The following is a 13,669-nucleotide window of genomic DNA, read 5'->3' on the forward strand; positions in this document are numbered from 1 at the left end:
TCATAGATTATAATTAGATTGCGGATCCTTATACAAACTCTCGTTCAATTGTTTTTTAAAAATCTGAAAATGTGTAACATTTCTTAGTTTCTTACTATTTATATTACGTATAACATTATTAATATTACTTACATTTTAAAAACTTAAAAATGTATGAATTGATAGTGACACACATCGCCTTTAATTCACTTATTTCTAAATTAATATTTTTACTTGATAGAAGCTGCAGTAAAAATACACCAATGACTTTAATAGATTAAAAATGATTTATGGTCCATGATATTCTTTGGAAACTATAAAAATTGGACTAAATATTTTTCATATTATTCATAATAGAGAAAATTTTTAAATGGTCTATTTTAGTATGACACTTTGTAGGATTTTTACTAAATTATACAGTTGCAGAAGCTAAGGAAGCGTGCTAACATTTCATATTTTCTAAACTTCTTTTATAAACTTTACATAACGATAAATAGTTGATGTACTAAAACGTTTTTCATTTTAACAAGTTTAATAAGATTTACAATTTGCTTGTACTTCTGCGAACATCTTGCCTTCTTTTCGGAGTACATAAAGTTACAGCATTTGGAATCGTCTAGTCAGATTCGAGGCTGCTAATAATGAGATCCTGTTGTCTCTTGATCACTTAATCCTATTGTTAGTTATGGGTATCAGATGCACATGTTAGGCAGAATGGTTCTCTGAGGCAGCGGCGTAACGATAATTGGACGGTAATAAAGTTTTGTCGGCGCACTAACAGCATCCGCCGGTCCGCGAATGATAAAAACTGCAAACGCTGGATGGATATTTGAAATACGGATGGATTCCTACGGGCGAATCACCGTGCAAATTCCTCGGTTTTGTCTGTTTCATTAAACCATAGAATTCCGGGCTATTTTTCGAAACGTCCACGCGTCCAGGGCCGAGCGGAATCGCTGGTACACCATTCCCCACGAGCCGTTCCGCTCATCGCTCGAATATTGCCCTGACACGGACCGAAATTTCGCCGTGTGATCGAATATTACTCGTCGGCGACGTTAATTATCTTTAATATGATTAGCGATGTACTTGCGTGCGCCGAACCCCGAATGTTTTCACTGCGTTCCGACCCCACGCTCCTTGTTTGCCAATGGAGGAAGGGAAAGTGACGCGAACAGTGGATTTAACAATAGGTTTACAGCTGCGATTCTAGAGGAAGGCAACAAAACGCAGTCAAGGTAATCGCAGTGGTCAAGTGATCCAATTGCAATGAGAAATTTTTATTTTATGGCAAAAGTCTCGAAAGTCTGCTACAAATATGACATGATAACAATATGTGTAATTAATTTTCGTCATTAACTATTATATATGGATAACGTAAAAAATGGACTATCCGACAAGAAAGATAAATCTAATATAAAAGATATACCTACTACTAAAAGAAGAAAAGACAGTGAAATATTAAAAAATAATGTTTCTTCACCTTTTTCATCTGAGCCATTAACGAATATTTAAAAAATGCATTTTTTAGGTAAGCGATTTCAATAAAAGTTTCAGTATGCGTATAAATTACCGAGATCTACAAAAGACATTTTATAAATCCTCGTTATAGGATTTGATTAAAAAATTTCAAAGCCATATTTTTTCGCTATTGTCTAACAAATTAACCCCGCTAACATCGCAATAGTATTTAGATTTCTTGGCGTAACTATAAAAATGTTCTTAATTATATAAAAGTTTCCATAAGTGTTTGAACACTGCCCTGTCTCGATGCATATTTCTTAAAAGCTTGATATCCCGTGCGAGGAGGCAATATTCGGCAAATTGGCAATGTATCGAACGTGCTTCCACTGTTATGATGCCTTAATATTAATTCGGTTGCGGGTCTTCGTTTTATCTTCCCATCAGAAATGTATTTGCAGGCGGAGGCATATGTGCCTGTACGCGATCGATTTTAAACAGGCGAGACGAGCAGTGGCAAATTGACAATGTGTCGAATGCAGACAACCGATGCCTCTGGCTAAAACTACCCTTCCGCGTTGCGAAACCGTAGTCCGTTTTTGATACAGCGGAAGCCTCCACACTCCACACTCCACACTCCACGCTGCCGATCCTCCATACTGCGCACCTCTGCTACCGACATTTTTTTCGCACGACACACTGCGACATACAATTCCAAAAGTGTTTCAATACTTCCCCGGGGAATGTGATCAAAAGCTTTTTACTTCAATTTTTTATTATACGTATTATCTTGTTAGCTGTCTAAACGCATTTTTTCGCTAATGTACAGTCTCGCTAAATTAAAAATTTCACTATTCTGTTGTTTAATTTAGTACAGGTGGAACATATTAAAAAGAACAATGGACCCTCGATTATCTAAATATTATAATCGAAGGGACAAAAGGACAATATCAGCCTAAATGCTTATTGATTTGTACAATAAATTCTGTTGTATATGAACTGCGTTGCATTCAATAGTTTATAATGTAAGAAATGTTTATTTTTCGAAACAGATCCAATTTATCATAAATTTTTAACACTCAACTTTTGTTTTATTAAGTTATTTCGCAGTTGTGGTGCATCAGTGGTTGCTAATTAGGTAGTTAACGTGATAAATATTAAATTCATGACAATCCTAATCATCCAATTACTGGCAGTCTGTAAATAGGATTAACCGATAATGGAGTTACCTAAATTGTTCTTTTAAATAATGATCTCAACCATACGATCGAACTACGTTTTCGAGAATTACTAATATAATTTTCAATCAAGATTTCAATCATTCTTGCCATTGTCGAGTTTATTGTTATGATCATAATTAACAATTAAAAACTTTTTTATAAAAAGTAGTAAACTTCTTCATAATAAAAAATATTAAAATTTTTGCGAATTAACAAGTTTGAAAAATGGGTTACTAATACGATATCAACTTTGGTTTTCTCAGGACACTTATATTTTTGCCTTCCCTCTTACATTGGACCTATAATTCATTGGGCACGCTATGCAATATTATTAGTAAAACTTATTATATACTTATGATTTTAAATATATTTCTAATATAATTGATCCCCTTGACAAATTTTGAACGTTGAGCTGATCTAAACGCAAGCAGGTAGAACAATCATCGAATGACTCTTATATTAGGCAACTTTATCTTAAATATGTTCAAATTAAAAAATAATTAAAAAATAATTAAATACATGATAAGAGCGAGTGAAGCGTTGAGAGAGACCGGCGAGCAAAAAATTGTTTAAAGTTATGAAAAACCTTTGCTAGACAATTCGTTAAGCCGTGCAGCATTTTTCGGGATTCAGGGGCGGAAGAGGCGCAGTTGAGCCGCGGCCGCACAAAGACAAGATGAAAAACGGGACCAGCGTCCGTGGCGCGGCGAGTCGGATTCGTTTGACAGCAAACGAATTCGCGGATCCTCCTCGTCTAGTTAATTTTTGTCGTAGAACTTGCATAGTTTTGCCCTCCGAATATTGGACGTATCAGAGAGAGGCCGGATACTCAAGCTCACCCTCCTGGGCCTCTAACCCGGCAGAAGTAATACCACTTTCGCGAGGCTGTGCAGCGTGTGCCCCGCCTGTTCGAATTGGAACAACGTGCACGGGCAACAGGCGACACACAGGTAGACAGGAATTTCTGATATTACATACCAGAAGCCGGAATGCCCCCATAACAATCCCGAGGGAGTGTACGAGGTTCTCTACATACGCCAGACATATTCCGCGTCTAGCACGCATCCCCGGTTCTCGTCAGTGTCTCCTGTTTGCTACAAATAGGGGAACCGTTCTATCTCCCTGCCTCTTTCCCACCCACTCTTTCACCTTCGTCCTCCCCCGGTGCCCCCTGACCCCTCTATCCCGTATTCCGTTTTCAGCCCTCCTCCTCCTCCTCCTCCTCTTCCCGTTCCGCACGCTCCCCCCCCCCCCCCGTCGATCTCCCTCGATTTCGATCCTCCACGGCTGTTCGGGAAGCGCGGGGGCTCCTTTAACGAAGAAGCCACTCCAATAAAAGGCTTCTTTTCGACCGGGGGTGGAAACTTTCTATCTCGGCTCGAGCCGTTCCCCGTTGCCTGAGAGATTCTCAGCGATTGTTACTTCGATTCGTCTTACGATCGCCGGGCCACCCTACCGATCGCTTGGGAATCTCAGACCGCCATTTTCTCGTGCGGCTCGACCTAGCGGCGACGATATTGAAATCAATCGTAGTCTGTAAATTCTGGGGAACCAAAGAGAAGCCGCGTTCAGTCGAAATTATCGAGAACCTTACGAGATATTTTTCTTTCTTGGCCATTGGCGCCGATTCAAATCAAATTGGACTCGAATCGAGTTGCATCTGAATCCATAAAAAATAGATTCGTATATAAATACAAATATGTTGGCGCAGTTTTATCGACCATCCTCTCCTAGAATTGTAACGATAGGATTTCGATAGATATGGAAGCATAAGACATTCACTTTTAACTGTCGCTTGGGATCCCATTAGCTAAATTACGAATGTTAAGCAGTTAATTGCTTTTGACGAATATATTAATTATAATACAAAATGTTGCAATTTCTCTATGACGAGCATAATCGCCGAAAATAGCTAACTGGTTCAGAAGGATATATACTTTGATATTCTTTATTCAATTATATATTTTTTATCTAATTATAGATGTTCTATTTAAACAAATATGAAGAAAATCAAAGGTATACAACATAATTACAATTCTCCAGTAGTTAAACATTTTTTAGTTAACTGGTTAGCAGTGGATATAATTTCTTTCGCTGTAGCAACCATTGCATTATATTCACAAAAACATGAATACAGAAATAAAAATTCGTTCCTAATTCCATGTTCCAAATAAATATACTGTGGTCGGTAATAATTGAGGGTTTTCCCAATCTAGACATAGGAGAATGAAAGGATTTTTATCGGAGGGGCACAGGAGGATTAAGGATACATTGCAATATCCACCGGCCAGACAGCAGCAGACATTTTTAAAATCTGGAGCCGCGGATCATACAGCGGAGAAGACCGGTCCGGGTTAGGAGAGCGATTCGAGTCGCGTTGATTGCGATTTGTCAATGGAATGTTTTAAACGCACGACATCTCCTCACTTATCACGAAAATGGGCTGCATGTTCAGGTAGGTCGTTCCACAAGGATTTAGTACCTTCGTTAAGCTGTAAGCTTCATTCAATTTTCTCCAATTTGTGGCAATTTGTGCTTACAGCGCCCACATGCTCTCGTACCCCCACCCTTTAACACCGTGCCTTTGGCCGAGAGTGCGAATGCGCGCGCGGGCGCGAGCGCGTATTCTCTCTCTCTCGCCCCCTCTCTTTCTTTCGTTCTCCTGCTGTCTCTCCCTCGCCCTGTCTCGCACGCACACGGAATCCTGGCCGAATACAGTCCTCCAACTGAAATTCATTCTACGCGCGCACTTCTAGCTGCAACTCTTGAAAACTCTTTTCAACGCCGAGCTTCCGAAACGCCTGTATCCGATTACCCGTTGATCGCTGAAAACTCAAGCACGATGGATTCTCGCGGAACCAACGCGCGTCCGATTGTATTATCGTTCTCTGCAATTAGAAACGCTCCCCTGCGCGCCCGGCGCGCTCTTTTTCCCCGAAACACGGTTTCGAATTTGTTCCGGATTTCGTTGCGTGAACGCGGAATCTAAGTGAAGGTTATCACAAACTCTGATCTCCCTCGCGAGAGCTGTTACAATCTATTAGACCAGCTCCCGGCCGGAATAAGCATCAAATTGGAAAATTCGTTAGGCGATCTGCGCCGAACATGCACGCATTTGGTAGTCCAATGAAGCGATCCGAGCGACAAACGGAAAAACTAGTTTTCCATTTTCTATGGGGCCAACGTTGGAGTTGGCAGCTTTTTTCAAGCCGGCAGATAATTACTTTTCTGACGATTGAAAACTCTGCGCTTTTATGTTGCTACAACACAACGGGAGAATTTTCCAAAAATGGGACCTTGTTCCGGGCGGAGAATTTGACAAGACTCGTAATGGTTTAAGTTCTATTTGTTTCTGTGACGCTAAAGAATTTGTTAGGTACGCGTTCCGAACAAGGCTATCGGAACAATCGAATATTCAAGCGGCTCGAAATCTACACCGAGTCGGGACTCGGTTTCCGAGCCGAGCCAAAGTACATACTCGGTAAAACCGAGCGGCTCGAAAGAATCCTAGTACATCATATACGTTTCTGATATTTCATCGTACGTTTTTCTGGCAGGAAGAATTTTCTCCCAGGCATCATTAACAAGTTATTAACAAAGAACATTGACCCATGAGAAGCGAACTTCACTGACGCGAGGCAGTCGAGCTAACATGTAGTCGAAGGTCAATCAAATCAAGGCTCATTGGTCAATGTTTTTTTATTAATAATTCGTTAACAATGCCTCGGACAAAATTTTTGTGAAAGAACTAGTTACTTGAAATGATCTTAGGTATCTTTCATGTCTGAGACTTTTATAATTACTATTGAAAAAGTTATGCATTAAGGATATTAAAATTACAACAAAGAAAACAGAAATGATAAGAAAAATGAAAAAATATAGTGAAAAAGATGATAAAATAAAGAGAAGTATATATTATGTGTACTGCTTACAGGTACACATAAAAAGAAGTATTATTAATACTGCTAAAATATTAACCTGTTAACAGCGTACGACGCGTATACAAGTCATAAATAAAATGCTTATGAAACATATTTATAAATTTCTCACACTTTAGGATAATTCTAGAACAACTGTCAAAAAGCTGCACCCAGTGTGATAAATAAAACGCATAATAAAATTTATCTTTAAAATATATGAACGCAGCTAAGTGGTTAAAGCTGTGCAAAAATATCCTGGATAATAATTAAAAATATCTAAAATAAAGCAGTAGTATGTACAATGTGTTCATTGCATACGAAGTACAATTTATTCGGATTACACAACGCTTGGTCATAACGAGCTGCTTGGAACGTGTCCGAACTGTTCGCTTACTTTCGAGCCGCTCGAACTTTCGAGTTCTCGGTTTCGATTATTCGAGCCGGGTACTCGAATAGCTATAATTTGGAAGGAATCTCATAATTTGGGGGAAAAAGGTTTACTAGGTACTAAACTTGAATAGTAGCAGTGTAGGACTAGTAAGGGTTAGAGTTTTGAAGATGCCATGGTCAGGCTAAGATTTAAATGAGCCTAGGGCGAAATCATGGATTTATAGAAGATTTTGGATGTGACTTTAACTTATATGATTGATAACTGTAAGAAGAGGAAGAAGAAGTGGGATTAGAACCAAAGTACGTGAAGCAGTGAAACACGGTGCAACAACAGCAGAGAAGATTTTATTCAAGGAATGATTTTACTTTTTAAAAACGAATTGCTCTCCTTGAACACATATATACAAATTTCTTAAATTGAAAGTAATATTAGAATGAAAAATTTCATTGTCTGTGTATGTGCAGTGGAATATAATATTTTTAATCCGTTCCAATTAATTTAAATGGTATTACAAGGTTGAGCACGCAGACATTCATTTATACAGTACACATTGTTACTATTTAATAGTGTTTTAATTAATGATTGATGATATCTTTGACTTCCAATAATTACACAAGTAACCATAAACATATCGCGTGTGGTATTGTTTAAAAAAAAAAAAATGAGATGAATACGATAGCAAAAATTTGATTCACGAAAAATTCAATAATAAAGAATTTCGATTTTTGAGCTTCGATATGTCTTGTCATTTCTGTTTCAATCATTGTTATTCTTTATGTTTGATACACTATGGAAAACGTAACACTTTTATGATACCTAGAATCTGAAATTGCAAACTAGATCTGAAATTGCACGCAAGGCTATCGTTCCTCTATTGCACTTGATTCGCCGGCAGTTGATGCGCTTGTATTCAACTCAAATCGTTGCAGCTCTTTAAACGTTTAGAAGAAACAAACATTTTTTAAAGATGTGACTCTATTTATTTGAACATTATTATGGAAGGAATTATATTATTGTAATCTATGTATCAAAATAGACAAAATAATAAGTTAAAGTAATGCAGCTATAAAAGCTCTTAATATCATTTGTGAATCTGTTGATTTTCATAATTGAGCACAAGAAAGCAGAGACAATTATTACACGACTGAATTTATCGCATTAGAATACAATTAATTGTTTCTCAAGTAAGATTAATTCTTCCCAATTCACAATTTTATAAAAATCAATTTCCGATTGCTGTGAAATCGTTTTGTCTGACTGTGCATGGTACAATTGCGCCTCCGAATCCGCCTAATCGCGAAGAACGAAGAACCGAGCGGGAACCGGTGCAGGCTCGTGCAATTACCGAACGAACCAAGCTCAAGTGCAAGTTTTGATTTTTCGGTTGGTCTTTGCCCTTCGCTGCGTCGGTTGGTCGGCTAACGAAATCAACGCCGGGGGTTGGTAAAACTCTCTGGCGGATATTATTGAATGAACTTTTTAATAAATCGCCTGTATCTGCTACTTTTACAGCGCCGCGCCGTCGCGCTAGCCGAGGGTGGTCTGCCGTGGCAGCGAGAGGGGTGGATAACGGGCGACGGGGGTGGAAAATGCAGGATGTGGAGGAGGATGACTTCGCAACGCGCGATTCCGAATAGCTGCACGCGTGCTTAAACCTTTGTTGCAGAAGTACGGCCACTCTTTGAAGTACCATTCCGAAATTATTACATTCTAGTGGGGTGGATATTAGCTCCGCGCGTATGCTTTCATTAGACGTTACCTTCGAGCGTTTCAATTTAACGCGACAACCGCCCCCTCAGCCTCGTTCACAGGTCTATAATATCCGACCAGGCACTTGCCGACTCTCCGGGCGTGCTTCATTTGGACGTCGGTCGAGTTCCAGCCATATCTCACATTCCAGTTCCGGGCTGGCAACGAGTTTCCGAACGGCGATGCCACGTTTCTGCAAATATTTTGCCACTCGACAAGCGGCCGGCTTTTGCTTAATTGCCCGATCGACCGGCCTACGCGGGTTTACGCGGCTTTTCGCCGAGCACCTCGCGGCTTCTCGGTCTCATTCCGTGATCTCACGCACGGAAACCGATTTCCGGTCTCGATGCCAGGTCCCGTCTCTATTCTCGCTTCCAACCCCGCGTTTTGTCCATTTCATCGAGGGACCAATTGCTATTTAAACGTCCGGAATCGATCGAATACTTTATTTGAACCGTGTATTAATAGCTATTCCAACGTATAGATTTTTTTATAGATGATTTCTGCCGATTCCGGCACCCTTCCTCAACGTTGCATCAAGTTATTCCGGTAATTGGAAAAGTTTTCGTTTCGTTATATATTAATTTCTGCTGTCTTTTGTTATTTCACTATAGGATAGTGGAACAGGTCACTGTGGGGTCACCAATAGTGCGTTTTCAGTTAGTCTGCAGGCATAATTAATTGTATATTTACCAAATAAGACATACTACATTTTTATAGAATAAACAAAAGAAGAAACACAATTAAAAATAAAAACATTGAGTATGTCATATTAAACAAATATATGTGTAGTTAATCATGATCGAGAATCATATTTTAATTTATTAGTTTATTCTTGAAGAAACGGAATTCGATTAGTCACTCAACTTGTAATTAACTTCGATTGAAAATAATTTACCTCTCGAATGTTTTAGTTAGTTAAAATATTTTATACAAATATCTTTTTTATAAAACATAGTTTATCGACATAGAAGTGTATAAAGAATTTGTAAAGAATTCATAAAATTTGCTAAATAAAATTTAAAATGGAGTACCTGGGTACCTGGTTGTACATACAGATTAGTTGAGTAGGAACGGAACATCGATGGAGATGGATGAAATGCCATTAATAATATGTAGTAACTATTACATCCGTAAATTGCCATTCCGTGCGTTAATTACCAATAGAATGACGATCGTAAAGTGCAAGCCTGATGGTGCGTAAGTCATTTGTTCCAAGATAAATTGAATGTCGCGTCGTTTCCCATAAGACTGAAATCGCATTTGTTAATCGGATTATTTCTGTCCTGTGAATTACGTTTGTTTTCTCGTAGCCTTCAACTGCAAGCATTTTTGCGAGCGGGAACTCCTCCCGTTTAATCCACCCCTGAGAAACGTTCGACGAGAACTTGCGGTCGAGACTCTTCTTGTGTATGTCCAAAGTTTAATTAGTTTTTCAAATGTGTTGAGCAGGGACAGGTTAAGTTTAGTGCAAGTCGCGCAGTGGCGGGACAATTTTACCGAGAAGTTTTTCAATTTTCCCGGCTCACGAACTGCCCCTGGAAAGTATTCGGGACGCTCCGACACTTCTCTCGTTATCTCAGATTTGTTTATCGGCAGTTCAAAGGATCTCGAGGAAGATCGCTCGCCACATACATACTACTTCTAAAACGTTTCGTGTCTCGAACCACTTCGATTATTATTTTTACTGTATCATTTCATATCGATTCTTATGAAGCAAATCGCGTTCTTTAGATATAATTTCCACACGATTATTCGCAGCTTTATTTTTAGAAGATTTCTTCTTTAAAAGAATCTTCTTCTATAAAAAAATTATTAGCTCGAAAATCTCATAGATGATAATTTACTTTCAATCCTAGATTTTGATAATAAAAAAATTAAATTTTGCTTGGGTTTAGACGACATTCATATTTAACCCTTATCGCTCCAAGAATTTTACGAAACGTTGGAACGCTGGCTTAAGCTTGGTAGCATTACTGTCAGTTGGGGCGATAGGGGGTTAATGGATCATGTATGGCATCATCATTGCGAGTTTGCTCGTTGTTATAGTCAAGAAGTCAATGGTGGTCATTTTAGAAACTTCTTAACTGTTGAGAAACTTGACTGATATATTTCAGTGCAATTTTTATCTGAGAAAATATTATATTTACATATTCCAGAAAAATGTATGGTGCATATATATATATATATATATATATATATATATATGCATCAGTGTGGATCGTAGGATGGAAAAATAATAATTAATGAATGGAGATAAAAGGTGGAATTTAGTTCTATTATTTTCCGTGAATCAGCGATTCCGACACTGTTAAGTACGTCTGCAGAAAAATGTGAAAGGCTCGATTGGACGACACCATCTTTAGATTTGTCTCCCGGCTCTCGGCTTTTCTTTATTTCCATTTCACCTTTCGTTTCCCTCGGCTTCGCCCCTGACCCCTCCCCCTCTTCTCTCTAACTGCGTCGAGACTTCGTTAATGGAAATTGATTACCGCAAGAAGGCGATATCTAAATCACGTTCTCCTCTTCTCCGGCTTGCCGAAACTTTATCTCCTTCCATCTAGTCGTGGCTGCTTCGCGATTCTTTATTCAATCTTTTTTTTTTTGCTGTCTCGCATAGTTTTCGGATCGACGTATAAAATTAATGCAGTCGATTAATCTACGCATGAGTAGGAAACAAACCCCTGAATCCAATGGGAACGTAATCATTGATCTCGTTGCAGTATACAGTATCTAAATGCATTTCTAGAATATAAGTATATAAGTAAATAAATTATTAGAAAGCTACTATGCTTTTTATAATATAGTTTGTTGTAAAAGGACTCTGTATTATAATTAAATTATTTATTTGTGGTAATTATCACATATTGAGGATACATTGTCTTTCACAAATGAATGTTGTACATTTATTATATGTTATTGCACTTTTGCTTTGGTTTTTTACATAAATAACATTTGGTTCTTTTTAGGGACTTTATAATCGGCCAAAGTTTTGAAACATTCCACTGTAAATGATTAATTCCTTCTAATTATCTTGTTCACCTTCAAGCAAAATATTTCAAAAATTTTAAGTACAACTATTTTTGTTACTACTATACTATTTCCTTAGAAGAACAAGTTTTAGATAGAATGTCAAAAAATCATAAAAAAATATATTCATGATAATTTGGATTTATTCTTTTCATAACAGAACAAATTCTTACAAAAAAATACGGTCACATTGAAATGAAAATTTCCCATAGAACTCATGATTTATTTCGTCTTAGATAAATTCTGACGTATAAGATTTAAATGAGTGTTTAATCTTCTCCTTTGTTTATTTTCTGTTAATTTTTAATGTGTTAATCCCTTGCATTGCAAGTTCGACACATTTTTATTATAAGTAATGAATAGTATTGTTCAAATTAACATCTACTTTAGATTGTTAAACCAGAAGAAATTCGAGCAATTTCTTGCACAAGAGAATAACTTAAAATTCGCAAACTACCATTTTCATACGTTAAAATTATATCAAGATTCTATCAAGGTTATTTTTTCATATGTTATTTCATAAAGTTGAGATTATTTTTATCTTTATTGTAAGAAATCAAAAGATCAGAAATCAACTAAAAAGTTGAGAAATGAAATTTTTCTTTAGAATGAGATTGATCACTATAAAGATAAAGATAATGTCAAATCTGCAAACAGCTGAAATACCTAAAGATCCGCAATGTAATTACGAATGCATTGCCTACCGGAAGTTTCTTAATACATTTGGGACCGGCGATACAACCGTTGCGTCGATCAGTATTGGTACACTGTAGTCGGAAACGCATAGTCAGTATCATTGACTGATTTCACAGTTGCTTCCTGGATTGGAGCAGAAAATGTCATTCTATAGGTGAAGTGACGTGTAGAATGAGGTCCCTAAAGCATTCTACCGTATCGTAAGTGTTGAAACACTTGTCTTACCTCAACACAAGATTAACTGCTATTAATTTTACTGAAAATAAAGCAATACTATTCAATACCAATGTAGTTTTTCAATGACGATAGTAATTTCATTCACGACTCAGCAACTGATTACCCCTATTAGAAATGTCTAGCAATTATTTTTGGGATTATTATTTCGAATTTGTATTTATAATAAGAAGAAATTATTTATCAGTATACGAATAGAAAAGACATAGTTGATTACTGGAATTACTTTTGTAACCTTTCTACAGTGCGTACGGTCTTGACGAAATTAAATTCTAATTAAATTAAATTGATTTAAATTGTTTGCTAAGTTGTTACGTGATCAAAAAGTATAATCAACTCAATCTTTTTATACAACGAGAAAGTAATACGTGTTTTAATAAAAATTGATTTCACTGGCATGACTATCATATCGTTAATCTCATAGGACCCAAATAAATAAATCGTTTGATACTTTCGAATATGAACTGATTTTTATTATCGAACTAAAGTCGTTGGTATTCTTTCGATTTCATTATCAGACATCGCGAAGGATGTCGTGTTCGATGTCTTGGCATGTACAACGGTCTATCAAAATGCAGAACATTGCAACGGCGCGCGGCAGTAGTCAAGAATTTGAAGATACGAGAGGCCGGTAATAAATCTTTAGTCGGGACTTAAGTTTCGAAGTAAATCTTCCCACGTTTTAGCAGTAAGTCCAGAGCTCACTGCGGAAAGGGATCAAGAATACCGACTTGCTGGATAACTGCTTGCATGGTCCCGCCGGTGCCGGTGGCTGCGTAGACTAGGAAAGGTGCTAAATCCACTTGTGACGAGTTTAAAATCGACTCTATCGCCCATACTGATGTGTCTCGCCTTAATCTGCTTGAGAGGCGAGCAAACCGTATCCTCACTGGTTCCCAACGTTATTCGGACCCTACTTCCGGTTCCGTGGACCGAAGCTTGCCCTTCCATTTTAGAGAACTTGAAACTTTCTAATTAAACTTTTCTTT

The sequence above is a fragment of the Augochlora pura genome, chromosome 10 (genome assembly GCF_028453695.1).
Source record: "Augochlora pura isolate Apur16 chromosome 10, APUR_v2.2.1, whole genome shotgun sequence".
NCBI lineage: Eukaryota > Metazoa > Arthropoda > Insecta > Hymenoptera > Halictidae > Augochlora > Augochlora pura.